Source organism: Manduca sexta, chromosome 23 (assembly GCF_014839805.1).
Source record: "Manduca sexta isolate Smith_Timp_Sample1 chromosome 23, JHU_Msex_v1.0, whole genome shotgun sequence".
In the NCBI taxonomy this organism is placed as follows: domain Eukaryota; kingdom Metazoa; phylum Arthropoda; class Insecta; order Lepidoptera; family Sphingidae; genus Manduca; species Manduca sexta.
Genome location: NC_051137.1, coordinates 9,115,005 through 9,129,991, shown reverse-complemented (window position 1 = coordinate 9,129,991; position 14,987 = coordinate 9,115,005).

Sequence of the window (14,987 nt, the reverse complement as noted above, 5' to 3'; positions counted from 1 at the left end):
GGTCACATTCTTGGGACACCGTATTTCCAAAAACGGAACATCTCCGCCACCCGAGAGAATTAGAGCCCTGCAGGATTTTCCTTTACCAAAAACGGTAGAAGGCCTACGCAGGTTTCTTGGAATGGTAAATTTTTACCGCCGATTTCTCCCGAGAGCTGCCGAGTTACAGGCACCACTAATAAATATTTTAGCAAATACTCAGCTCAAAGGTGCCAAACCCGTTCCGTGGACGCCCGAAGCCGAAATGGCATTTCAAAAGTGCAAAGACCACTTAACCAAAGTGACCCTCCTCGCTCACCCCGATAACACTGCCCCCGTAGGTTTATTTACTGACGCCTCCTCCACCCATGTTGGTGCTTGTCTCCAACAAAGGATCGATGATGACTGGCAGCCTCTCGCCTTTTTCAGCAAGAAGCTCACAACTCGTCAATCGACCTGGCCCGCTTATTATCGGGAATTGCTAGCGGTTTACGAGGCTGTCCAGCATTTTCGGCACGTGTTGGAGGCACAGCACGTGACAATTTATACTGATCACAAACCTTTAATCTACGCCTTTTCCCAACGTCGCGAGAAACTACCTCCGCCGCAATTAAACCAGCTAACATTTATCTCGCAGTTTACAACTAGTATCGTTCACGTTAGTGGCAAAGACAACGTAGTTGCGGATACAATGTCTCGCGTGGAGTCTATCAATTTACTAGACGACTATGGCGCTCTCGCCAAAGATCAAGAAAACGACTCAGAACTTAAAGAAATGATCTCTAAGTCTTCTCTTAAACTAGAAAAAGTACCAATACCTGGGAAAAATCTATCAATTTTTTGCGACACGTCCACAGGGAAACCTCGTCCTTATTTGACCCCCTCCATTTCGCCGAGCTTATTTCAATAAGCTTCATGATCTTAGTCACCCGGGCGCGCGAGGCTCCGCGCGACTGGTAACTGATCGCTTTATTTGGCCTGGCATAAATAAGGACTGTCGCGAGTGGGCTCGTTTCTGCACCGTATGCCAACGTAGCAAAGTTACGCGACATACATCTGCGCCCATAGGAAACATCACCAGCCCAACTAAGCGTTTTCGCCATATTCACATCGACATCATTGGACCGCTTCCACCGAGCAGTGGATACCAGTATTGCCTCACGGCCATCGATAGGTATACGAGGTGGCCTGAGGCTTGGCCCATGAGTGGCATTACCGCAGAAGAAGTAGCCGAAACATTCTTTCGGGAATGGATTTCGCGGTATGGTGTTCCCCAAATTGTCACGACCGATCAGGGCAGACAATTTGAGTCCGCACTCTTCCAGTCCCTAATGCAGTTCTGCTCGACTACGCGGACTCGAACCACGAGCTACCATCCCTGCGCGAACGGTTTAGTAGAACGCATGCATAGAACCTTGAAAGCGGCTCTCATGTGCCACGATGCTTCCTGGTCTAAGGCTTTACCAGCCGTCTTACTAGGAATGCGGTCAGCACTTAAGGATGATATCCAAGCTTCTCCTGCCGATTTGGTCTACGGGGAACCTCTCCGGTTGCCCGGTGAATTTATAATACCCCCAGACCACACAGAGACCAACAAAGATGTCCCTCCTTTTATATCCCAACTCAGGCGCCATATATCACTACTGCGCCCTATTCCCGTTCACCGCCACGGACAAAACGGTCCTTTGTATTTAAGGACTTAGAAACGTCTACTCATGTGTGGCTTCGTGACGATACAGTTCGGCCGTCTTTAAAACCGCCATATTCTGGACCTTTAAAGTAGTAAAAGAACAGAGAAAACATACACAATCACTATGGGGGATAAAACTGTTGTAGTAAGCATCGACAGACTCAAGCCAGCGTTTATCGAGGTTGAAAATAATCCAAAACACTGTACTTCAAACACCACTACTCCCTTAACTAACACAGAGGAAGATCCAGCGCCGGTCGTAAAGAGGGTAACGCAGAAACCCTATACTACACGATCTGGCAGAAAGGTGACTTTTAAAACCCGTATTGACGTATAGTGTATAGATGTTTAGTTTAAGGATTCTTACATATTATATCTTAAGAATTGTTATAAGTAATTGTTCTAGTGTCAAGAATTTTCCTTTATTTCTTTATTTTATTTCTTTCTCTCATTGTACCGTCAGGTCAGTTGTATTGTGTTTCACCTATTAGATTGTATTGTGTTATACCTTTTGGATTGTATTGTGTTATACCTTTTGGATTGTATTTTGTTATACCTATTGAATTGTGTTATGTGGGACTTATTGTGTAGTGTTGTTTCATATTGCAATGTCTGATACTTATTCTATTGTTAAAAAAATAGTTATCTTTAGAAAATAAGTATTATTTTTGTAACTATTTTTTTCCCCTCCGTGGGGGGGTGATGTGGGGGATTTCTCACCACATATATTTATGTAAGTTGGCAACCCCGAAGGCACGCCAACACACCCCCGCCAACGGCGGACTGTCATATACGTTACACGAATAAACTCGATTTACTAATTTTACCGAAGCTTTTGTGTTCCTTATTTAATCGAAGACATACAATCTGTGAAACCCACAGACACATCAAAATCGGTACATTCGATTGAAAGCTACGATGCCACAAACAAACATATAGACACACAGATACACACCTTCAAATTATTAACACCCCCCAGGTAATGAGGACTCGTTAACGTTATATTTATATATAGCATTACGTCTGCTAATAGTACTGTATAGAATATAACCAAAAGTAAATTTCCTGTCGGGAATAAAATTAGTTTAGTGGCTTCGAACTATAAGCCGGATAAAATCAGAGATACTACTATAAGGTTCTTATAGATTTACTATGTATCGTCTAAGTATTTGTGTACAATGTAAGCACAATGACCGACGTCTTTTTCATAAAACAATAAGTATTCACTACCTCTATATCGCACGTTAATATGGCAATAAAAGACTTGCATGTTATTCCAGTAAACGATAATGATTATAACTAAGCGCAGTTTGAAAGATATGTTACTCGGGCAACCTGTCGCCATGTATTTGATTGCAGGAACAGGTTGTCCGAGATTCTTGATTTGTATTATAATGAATAAAATAACATTTATTTACACGTTATGTGATTGTGTAGGTACGTGTATAAAATACTCTCTGTTTATGTCGTAGATGGGTGTATAATATTAGGGTAAAATATTCAATTATTTAGGGAATAAAATGAAGATAAAGAGATTTCTGGATGTTATTTTACGTAAACATATAAAGGTCCCAATTACTCATAATTTAAATGACAATAGTTCTATTTACACATTTATCTTTTTTTTGTTTTATTATTATTTATATGTGATTACTGACTACACCACATTCTGTAGACAATTTAAAATATATTTTAGTTATTGTGTTTGTTACAAAAAGCACATGAATGTGCAGTCGGCGAGCGACCCACACCGTAGCAGGTGAAAATAAATCACCGACAGATTAAAGATACTCACCTAGTTGTCTAAGCTAAACGTTTACGGTCCATGATTAATTCCATTATGTTCACTTTATGATACTTATCGATAGTTATTATGTTTCATTAGCGTTGTAAACTGTCTGTAACGTCAAAACGATCCATCAAGGTGTTAAGTAGAATCATCGGCGTTTTCGGACCGCGAGGTACTCATCGTCTATTTATTAACGCGTCCAGCAACGCCAACACCTGCCAAAGATATCCAATCGTAACGTATGAGGTGCTAACGCATGCGTTCTATCGTTAAATCATCGATCCAAAGGGTGTTGTGTTTGTTTATTATATTGCTATCGAGTGTACCGATACAATTTTAGTATCTGTGACTGTTGGAATGGATAATGTATTTAAAAAAACATAAGCTTCAAAATTAAATGCTTATTTACGTTGAATAAAGAAATTTTGAATTATAAATGCGAACGTTTTTCTAATTATACCCCATGGAGTAATATAATCAAGATGTCAAAATGTGAGTGGACGTACCACCCTGTGAAGGTTTCGTCGATTGTTACGATGACGTGATGATATGCCGAATCAAATTACAGTATCATTTAGATTATTTAGATAAACAGAATGTAAATCTTACGCAAGACCCGCTGTGATACGGAATCACGTTCTATAATAAAGTTATGTCTCGCTCTTGTTGGGTTTGAGGTACTTAGTACTAAATTGGATTAACTCGAAGTTTCGGATATAATATTCAGCTTATATTAAAATTGACTCGAAATTATTAGATTAGATTGTCACACCGAAAATGTTATAGGAACTACTGAAGTATTGTCATTCAGCAACATTGCAATCATTTTTGCTTGTTCTTGTTCTGAGATTTTTGACGTCTTCATAATTCAAAATAATAAGGTTGTATTTTACTTAATAGGTACTTATGATCAAAAATATTTATTTAACTATATCAATAACAAAATTTTACTTATGAATGTAAATAGGTTCCAAATCGTATAAATGCTAAATCGTATATATAATATACCAGTTTTTTACCGCAGTTCCACCCGCATAAATGTCCGTTTGCAACTGGTGACTATGCAGTTTGCTCATAATTTAGATGGTTTTAAAAGTTAACGAAGGAGTCCTCCGTCTGCTGTCGTCCATTTGCGTGCGCTGTGAAATTTGATCGAAATACATCATGTACATAACTAATTATTGATTTAATATTAATCTGGCTCTTAAGCCTTCGCTCGAGTAAACGCTGAGTCGAAAATGTTAGTCACGATTGTAAGATTAATAATATAGTCTTTATGCGATGTCGCAGTCGTTATCGGCGATGTGACTTTTTTCACAACACGCTCCATGCGGAGCCGCCATCGTACCGGTACAGAAGGAGGCTAAGTTCAGCATCACGATGTCGCTACTCAACTTTCGACTGGCGGGCGGCTGTCGATTAAGAATCACTTGCGACAACACTGGCTTGATCGATGTAGCCCTTGGCATTTGTGTGATATAACTGTACACTTTATAACAAATAGATGACACAGATTGTGCCAACATGACACTGAGCGCGTCGTCCAATTGACGCGACGCGACGCAGCGGTTTAATTTAAATGTACGGGTATAATATATGTAGGTATTTAGCAGTCACAAGCAGACTTGGAAATAAACGCATATTTCGCTAAGTGCCGAGGAACCAGATTCTTTTTAAATCTGCAATGTGAAGTATTTTTTGTTGCATAAACAACTATAAAACAAGTAGCTTCTTCTTAATAAGCCTAACATGAAAACGGGTTGAGGCGACCGCACGTGGATAACCGCTGTGGTCGGCACATCAAAGCAAACACTCGTTTAAACCAATTGTGCGTGCCGGCGCGCGCGCAACAACAACGTGTAATTATACGGTTATAGGGCGCGCACCCCCGCGCCTTCCCCGCCGCCTCCGCACCCGGCGCCCGAGCCCTTACCGATAAAAAATAACCATCTGTTGAACCGCAACCAGGATAACGCCTGCTGGGTCAGTAATTGACCGCCAACATAGTGTTTTCTAATGAAAACCTTTTTTTGTACGAGTTAATCATATTTTTTACACAAAGTTAATAGCCAATTTATTTTGATTTGCATAATGTGCGGTAGCATATGATCTCTCACTTATGTTTGTGTTCTTTTAATTAATATCAATGTAGTGCTGTGAAGGCTGTTAGGTCACTGGGTACTTTATGAGTATGTAACCAGCTTTTGTGCAAATACTATATTCCATGTAGGATAGTCTAATGTAAGGTATCGGGCAAAGTTTGCGCAGTCCTGCGTTGTAAATGAATTTAAAGGGCGGGACTCAGAATTTTTGAATTTTAATTTATGTTTGGTTTTCTCAAATGTATAATTACTAGTTATGTAATAAGAAACACGCACAAAACAAATAAACAACACTAATAAATTCTTCCTTTCACCTCTTATAATTGATAAAAATCAGGGTATTACAGCAAAAAAATGGTTGCTTCTGTATCATCATATTAATAACATAATATTAATAACGGCGCAATTTAAATCAATTTCCGCCGCACAGGCCAACCCTTTTAGTCGGGGCGTTACAAGCATTATATTTCATAATAGTGTATAATCGAGTTGTGTGGATCCGCGTCTCGGCTCTCAGCTCTCGCACCAGCTGTGATATCGAGATGATTTCTATTTCTGTCCATCGTAATGGAGGTTATGAACCGTATAAATTATGAAATAGTCAATTTTGACGTAGCTGTCACTTTAACTAAGGCACATAATGGTGATTTACTGCCGAGTTGTATGCTACAGGTGGTTTTGGTGTACGGTAAAAAACACTGACACATTCTGCCGACCAGACGTACTTATAGACGTACTTATTTACACATATATTTTCCTATTGAGTGTTGACGTGATGTATGCTGACAGACTCTTCAGTCAACAGTACCGGAATATGAAGCTAATCCATATACATTATATCATGATTGAAGAAAGTTGGAACAAACTATTATTTTCAAAGCATTGTTAAAGAATTAACAAAGCTATATACGTATTATAGAGAGTTTTGATATTGAGAAAAATATTATATTGTTGCCTCGGTGGATACTATTACTATTAAGTCCTGGGTTTGAATCCCGGGTAGACCACATTGATATTTAATTTTTTTGCTCAGCCTGCCCAACGATACTCCGAATTTGGAATTTGTACCAGATATGGCGAAAGGCTTGTCTCCTATCAAGAGACAATAAACTTGGCGAATATTGGATGCCCTATATGCCCTATATGTGATATGCTTTTGCCTACCCCTTTGGGGATAAAAGGCGTGAATGCATATATGTAATAATATTATATTAAATATTGGAGCTAATGTCTAACTAGTTTATTAGGCGTAATTTATCAGGGGACGAGCTACATATCAAATAGTGGAATCCCATCCTCATTCGTCATCTAAATTCGAAACCTCTGTAATAAGTCGTTTTTCCTTCTTTCTGTAATGGTTAATAACATTAAATATATTGGAAAGAAAGCCTATTGCATCACCTAAACAATTGACTTATCAATACGCCTGCAAGAATTCACAAGTTATAGTATAGTAATTGTATCGAGTAAATTATGTTTACGTATTTGTCAATAGTTGTTTGTCAATAATATAGGTAAAAAAATGACTTGGTACTGCAGATTCCCATACATTTTAAGTTTACCGTTAATATAGTAACGTGATTTACTAATCGAAGTACACGCGCGTAATGTTCACGTGGTCGTATTTTAGTTCCAAATACGTTCATGGGTCTCTGTTAAAATTTTACATACAAAAATATTAAAACGTAACCATTGCATTAACGATACTATAATGTGTAAATTCGTGACATGGGTAGAGGCTTTTTGGACGAACATTTTGTATAAATTATTTTTTATATTTTTTTAATTTATTTTACTAGCTATAACATATAAAAAAACAATGTTACTACATACTCTAGTATTTTAAGTATTCCTCATACTGATCTAGATATTATATTCCACATGGATAAACTGAAACGGGAATGCAGATGTAGACTTATTTAATACATACAATATTCAAAGTAGATTTTGCATATTGGGGAAAGATGTTAAAACACAATATAGCCAGCAGCTTACTGTCTCTTACTTATGGTGTGCGTGTCCCTATTGCACTGTCACGTTTGAGGAAACTAGCTGTAAAGTAATTTAAATCAGGTGGTAGCGCAAGAGATTGTGTTGGTCGTAGTGTTTGCACCACGTGCTGCAGTAACAATAGTGTAATTGGGTGTTGGCGTATTGTTCCGGCAGTATAGTACCGCCAGCTCGGACCCGCAGCGCCGGCCGCGCGGCCGTCTCGGCTGCGGCGCAGGTGGCGTGCAGATCCTTGTTTCAAATGAAATTCGATTGTTCTCTTTTACGGTTATTACTCACCATTTATACAAATACATTTCGGCATTTTAAACACTTATATTATTTCACAATATGCCGTGTCCGAAGACTTCATTTCATTCAGATGATATGACTTAATGAATATTTGTAATAGACTTGACTAATCGAACCAAAAACGGTTATTACGAAGATGACACAGTAACATTGTTAAAGATCGACATCGGTCACAGTTATTACCATCTATTACATAGTTAAACTATTAATAATTCTTGGACCATCAATCACTGTAAGGTCAAAGCTGCACGCGGAAACGGTTTGTTCGTTCTTAGCAGTTTTTTATGAATTGTTTTTGTGTTAGGCATCATTAAATATGGAAGTGTACCGACCTACGTTGGTGGGCGCCGGAGTGACAAGCACCAACGGATTATTTCGACGGACTATTTATAATGTGGGGCTCGCGGACGCGGATTGCGGACGATGGAATCTGCTCCTTTGTCATTGAAGCAACCTGTTCTTTGGGTTCGGACTCACGGCGAGCACAATGTAATATAACGGACCACCTGATTAACCGCCATTCCACCCGGCTATGCAGATATCGGCTTCCACGGAGCCACACCGTCGCACCGCCGCACACCGCCGCGCTGATCACTGATCATATTAATTTTAAATGATAGATTGCTTTTATAAGGTAATACCTTATTGTGTAGATAACAGGGGCGAGGTTACTGAACTGTGGCCGTTTTAAGAGACGTATTGTCTTTATAGTATGTAGAGCAGAGTGTAGGTATGTAGTTAGTAATGTGATGTGTATGTGCGTGTGTGTGTGTGTTGTGACGTAGGGATTAAATACTGTGGGAATAACACGACGCACGTGTGCATGTGTATATGTTGGATTTTTTACATTCCAATAAAAACCGTGTTTCTTCCTTTCCATTTTTTGTTGTATCCACGAAATTTAAGAAGTGAACCTGTAATGGGAACATTATCTGAAACTCATTGTACAACCTACAAATGGAGTTATTTTGTCTCAACTTATAATTTAATGTTTTTTTTAAATGCGTTAGTAATATTGGTTAAATATTTAAAATATAATTATTATACCTACATAATACTGTTGAGATTATCTATAACCTAGCTTCCATCGTATAATATAATCGTCTGTATAAAAAAAATAAGTTAACAAAATTCATGGGGATCATATTAAAATCATTGCCGTTATAATGCATAAGCATAACTACTGGGAAACAATTTATTAACTGTGACGAGACGACTGGGATTCCGGAATCACCCTTCAATCTTACTTGATCCACTACAACTTGTAAAAAACGCGCACCTTTTGCGCGACATCCGCCGTCAATTCTCACGAGACAGGTAGTTGCTTCCGTTTCAATTTATCTAATGCGTGAATAAGGACAATTATAACAATACGTTATGTTGGAACTACCTACGGATTTATGGCTGTGATTTCTACGAGTTAGAATTTTGAAAATAATACCCGGTACTTACTTGAAATAAAGATTACATTATTATATACAAATTATACAAATTAATAATTGTAGCTTTAATTCGTAAATAAATTGTTGTAATAAGTAAATTTAATATACAAATTATATAATTTGCGATTGAATTTGAGAATAATTAACATTGGACATGATTTCAAATACTATATAAATAGCAATTTAACATAATTTCTGAAGGCGAACTTAAAAAAAAGAATTTTATATATGCACATTTAAATTATATGGGCCAAAAATTAAACAAAATATTAATTTAAATTCACTGCATCTTTTATTATTTAAATGTTATATAATATAGGCGCGATGGATACAAGACATTTTTGCATTTACATAAGTAATTCAGGAAGTAAGTCGGCAGGTTGCGACAGTGAAGTGCGGGAACTGGTTCACTCGACAATTTGCACACAGAAAGGGCGCTCATTCGGGAACCGCGGCTACACTACACATATGTTGAATTGGCTGCTGCGCTTTAATATTATTTTCGCCTATTACAATGAACACTAATAAAATTAAGCAAAACTAATTCATAAGTGTCCTTTATCTACGTAAACATTAAAAAAACATGATAGTTGCTTAAAGATAGTCCAATTTTACATCGCCTTATAGAGTTAATATTTAATTAACTCTTTATATATTTTCGGAATTTTAGAATGCATATAAAATTAATTTCATTATATTATTAAATTTCATAATACTTGTACTCTTTTTTCTTGGTAAGCTAAATGTAATTACTAAAATAATAGAACGCAACGCTTGTTACTTGTTTAAATATATATGCTTTAATGCAATATAATATTAGCTAAAGCTATTCCATAACTAAAAATAGACAAACTTTAACCATATTTAATTTGTTTACAACAAAACGCAGAAAATTAGAAAGCGTCAAGTTCATAAAGATGAATTGACCAATTCAAGTTGGTGCAATAACAACTATCCGGGCGGGGCGCATTTCAACCCCCCAATACAAGTTATGGGATCTATTGTTTGCTGGGAGAAATGAATTGGAAAAAAAATCAGGTTCCCAAACGTGTCGTGAGAAATCATAAAATGTGCTCTGTATTCATTAAGCGCTCGGGAATCAATAATATCGGATTTCGGGTTGGCCGGTGCCATTTTTTTGGTGACTGTTACTGGTCTTACGAGGTCTTTACTGATTTGTGAGGTAGGTTTGGCTAATGATGAGACTGCGAGCCACTTATTATCACAATATGCGTTGAATCGTCAGTACGGTATTCACACGAAGAAATTAAAATACTAATGTTTCTTATATAAATATTGGTCTGCAAAATATTCCAATATTATTTTAACCAAGGAAAAAATAATATTATTGATGATGATAGATCCATCTTCACTAATTCTAACATAATGATGGCATTTACAACATTATTATACAGTTTATTCATACTACTAGTCTAAATCTATTAGCAATATATTGGATTCTATAATTATTCAATTTTGGTGAAATATATAGATTTTGCCAAACCATTTTGGCAATATAGAGATTTGTGACAAAAAGAGAAATATATGGTATCACAAATAAAAATGTTGTGACATTATAATTAAGTATACTAATATTTGAAATCTGAGAGTAACTCCCCATTTGTGGTTTTATTTATGATGATACAATCAATAGCACACTCATATGTTAATGATGGGAGATATGTAGCTGAAATGTTTGTTTTATTCTGAAGATGAAAGAGTTCTTACGTGACAGTGTTTCGTTCTTCGAGTATACTTATTATACTCGTCAATTTGCATTCAATTGGTATTTATACAATTATTGACGAGACTAGCAAGTGGCCTTTCTGATAGTGAGCGATATGTTAGTATCTTAGTTGGTCCGTAAACCGTACCCACAATATCCAGAACTTTGAATTACAAATTTCGCACTCGTCCTTCTGAGACCATAATATCTTATAATAGCCTAAATATGTCTTATAATAGCCTAAATATGTCTTATAATAACCTAAATATGTCTTATAATAACCTAAAACTGCGCTGGTTACAATGTTCTTTAAACTGAAAAACAACAGCTTACACATTGCTGCTTCACGACAGAAATAATCATTGCGAAGGTGTCGATTCAGACGGAACCTCATGCCTCGCACACGAGAGTCCGAACACCGTCTAGAAAATACCTATAAATAGGTAAATTTTAAATCCCCTTAATTAAGAACTAGCTGGGACGACTTGCGGTCATATTGCAATCAAAAACTGTGAGCTTTAGATTGGATGAGTTAAGTAATAAAGGTCCTCAAAGGCTTTTAGTTGCTCCTTTACGTATCGTCGTCTGCTGTGGACGTTACCCGATGCGGTTCTTACATACAACCTCCAATGGACTTCATGATTCTATTGGCTAAGTATATACATCGCAGTAAGATTTCAAAGTGCTAATCGACGATATTGATAATTAATCTAATCTAGTCAAGTAAAAATTCTCGTGTAGAGTCGACGACCATTATAAGGTATTGTATCAGAAAAATCTTTCGTAATGATTATACTATTAATTGTAGGCGGTCAGGGGTAAGCGACAATACATTTGGCAAAATTATGATGGAGTAAATTTGTGTATGTCAGTGACATGTTGCGTAAAGCAGCGCCATGGCCGGCGCAGGCGCACGCGACGCTGCCGCCGCCGTGTCGCCACCGCGGCCGCCACCGCGTGACTCATGCGCGTGGACTCCTGTTTTGTACTTACCACTATCACTGCTGCCTGCGTCTGATATCTGCGAAAGCATTGTCCTCGCGGCGAGAGCGGTAAACGTCAATGCATTTTGATTGTCTTTAATCCTATTAATACTCTTCATTAATTGTGTGATATTTATTTTTAAAGACATCTGATTTTAGGTTTACGTAAGTAATGACCCGTAAACCATTAGCATCATCGAAATCTATTTTAAACTAAGAACAATGTATTTGTATTAGGTTTGAGAAAAGAAAACTAAAATAGACTAATAATATTCTACTTCCAAACAATACTTAGTTTGGTCACTAAATATAATAAAAACAGTTAACAAGTGTAAATATTTACATGTATTTTTTTCGTTTCTGGGATCATGCTCAAGTAGTATTCAAATTATATAGTTAGACAAAAGTATTAGCTGATATGATCTTTACATTCGAGTTAAGCTTAATCACTTCAGTCGGTCTCTACATTAACTACATTTCCTGTCCTGCAGTAGACTCGATCTGACAAGCCTCAGAGCAGGTACAATAATTGACGTTTGGTGCGAAAATATCTGATAATTTTTCACATCGAAAATATTTGAAAATGTTGAACTTAATTTTATTTTAGAAGTAATTTATGTTCCGTTAAACATATTTGAACTTGGCTACTAAAATAACGTATAAGTAATATATTTTATATCTTTAACATAAAATATGTACGATTTGAAAAAAATATTTTCTATACGATCTGGTAGGCAATGGAACATTATTTTACAATAAGTCTCCACACAGCAGGTAGACATGACTAAGAGCCAAATGATTAGATTGTCGATTTGCGCAATCACAATAATAATCCTTTATCGTAGCGATAGTTGTGCACAGATCTCTTTTGAAGTTACAAATTACCATCCGAGTCTTTTTCAGTTTTCCTGTGTGTCTTTAATCGTATTTACAGAGAAATGTTGATTCTATTTAAAAATATATAAGTTTATGAACATTTTTGTAGGTAAAAAGAAAACGTAAAAGCCACCGAGTAGATTTTAATGAAGTTTAGCACATATGTGCTCACACCATGCTACGAATTAATTTTAGTATAGAATGGGACTTTATTGTGACTCTAGTATAGAATTAATTATAAAATGTAAACAATGGAATACATAATTAACTCGATAGAACTATAATATTTGCTAAATAATTATTAAGATAGTGTAAATGGGTGCGGTAATATTGTCATACCTATTAACATGGCATGAAATGTAGAATATGTATACATTTCCGACGTTCTCGAGTTTATTGCTAGTTATTGTGATTGACAACGGCCGCAATCTATTCTATAAATCGAAATAGATTTTTTAGTCAGGTACATTAAGTTCCTTATGAATAAAATGCTCGCTTGACCGTTGACTGTGATGCCAAGTTTGCTATCGATATATTAAATAGTTGAAAATATGCAGACTCACGATGACAAAATCAATGTTATTTGTTTTGATCTAAGATCTGTTACAAATCGTGCGAACTCGACGTATTTAATTTTTCTGGTCAAAACAATTAATCCTAACGCTTTTGAGATTGACTTTAATAAATGATACCGAATAATAGCATGTAGGCTGTAATTGTTTACACTTTGTGCGTGCGAGTAAGGAAAACAATTGAGATACGCACGTTACGCACTACGAGTAGTACAGAGTACGTAAGACGAGTTCGTTAACCAACAGCCGCGGCCCACACTTGATATCGTAAATGTCGCAGCCGCTGCCCATACAAATGCTTCACACTTCATAGATCACTTTTCTTGACTATCATTTGTCACCATTATGAGTTACAAGCGCCTCTCTGTAGCTGGAACTATTTGAGATATAACTGTTCTCAATAAAAATAATTTATGAATACAAGAATAAGTGTCAGCGGTTATTGATCCAGTCCACACTCCACGATCTGTAAGAACGCGCGACACCCGCCACCGCCCGCCGCCGCGCGCCGCCGCTCGTCGCTTCACGCGCTGCAGCGCTGAAGTGATTTTATTGCGATGTTGATTAATATTTATGATGCGGCTTTTTGTCCGGCTCTAATTACGTACGACATCATGGCTCGTGCCGAATGTGAGTGATTGATACGTTTAGCTACATTCGTCACGAACTTGCCCGATATTTTTATTGGTAATATCCACAGTAGAGCTTCAATTTAAATACTAAAATGATTAATATTGATATGATAAGTGTAATCAAAAAATTATTTTAAGACATGGTTAATAACGTAAAAACCTGAAATTAACTTAAATTTGATTATGCCTATTCAAGAAGTCAACAATTGCCAAAGAGGCAAAGACGAGTGCATGAGCCCACCCACTTTGCGTCGCATTCTGATCGAACAACTTTCTATCCTTATTTGTTCAAATTCGAAGGGTAATCTGACAAGCACGAATGATTTGCGCCAATTGTCAATCATGCACCTACTTATGAATAAATCTGAGATGCGAATAATTACCTACATACTTATGCAAATTCTGTCGTACGTGATGCCGCGCCGTTAGAAAGCTGGAAGAAAATAGTGGGCTGTACGAAATGACGGGCAGATTATAGGCAAGCGACAAGGCGACGCGTGTTGAAATGACGCGGTGAAGTTGACGCGACGTGCGCATACGCTGACGCGATGAGGGACAGTCGGAGCGGTGAGCAGCGCGACGCACGGTAGCGAATGGCAACCGCACGCCGGTGTCACCCGTCACAAACAAACGCTCCTGTTTGACAGATACGCATCTGCAGCTCAGCGCATTTCCATTGTGACAACCATCAACTGTGTCAAAAAAAAGTCATTACATTTAACCCGTTACATTTTAGTTTACTGTATCGGGCGTAACGAGTAAAAGATCTACTTCAGTATACGAGCCATCATATTGATAATCTTCCAACTCAGTATAATTTAATATACCCAGTCATGTAGTAAGTAATTATTTAGGTGATTAAGTGTTTTTAAAATTTAACCAAGTAAAAGCTTAG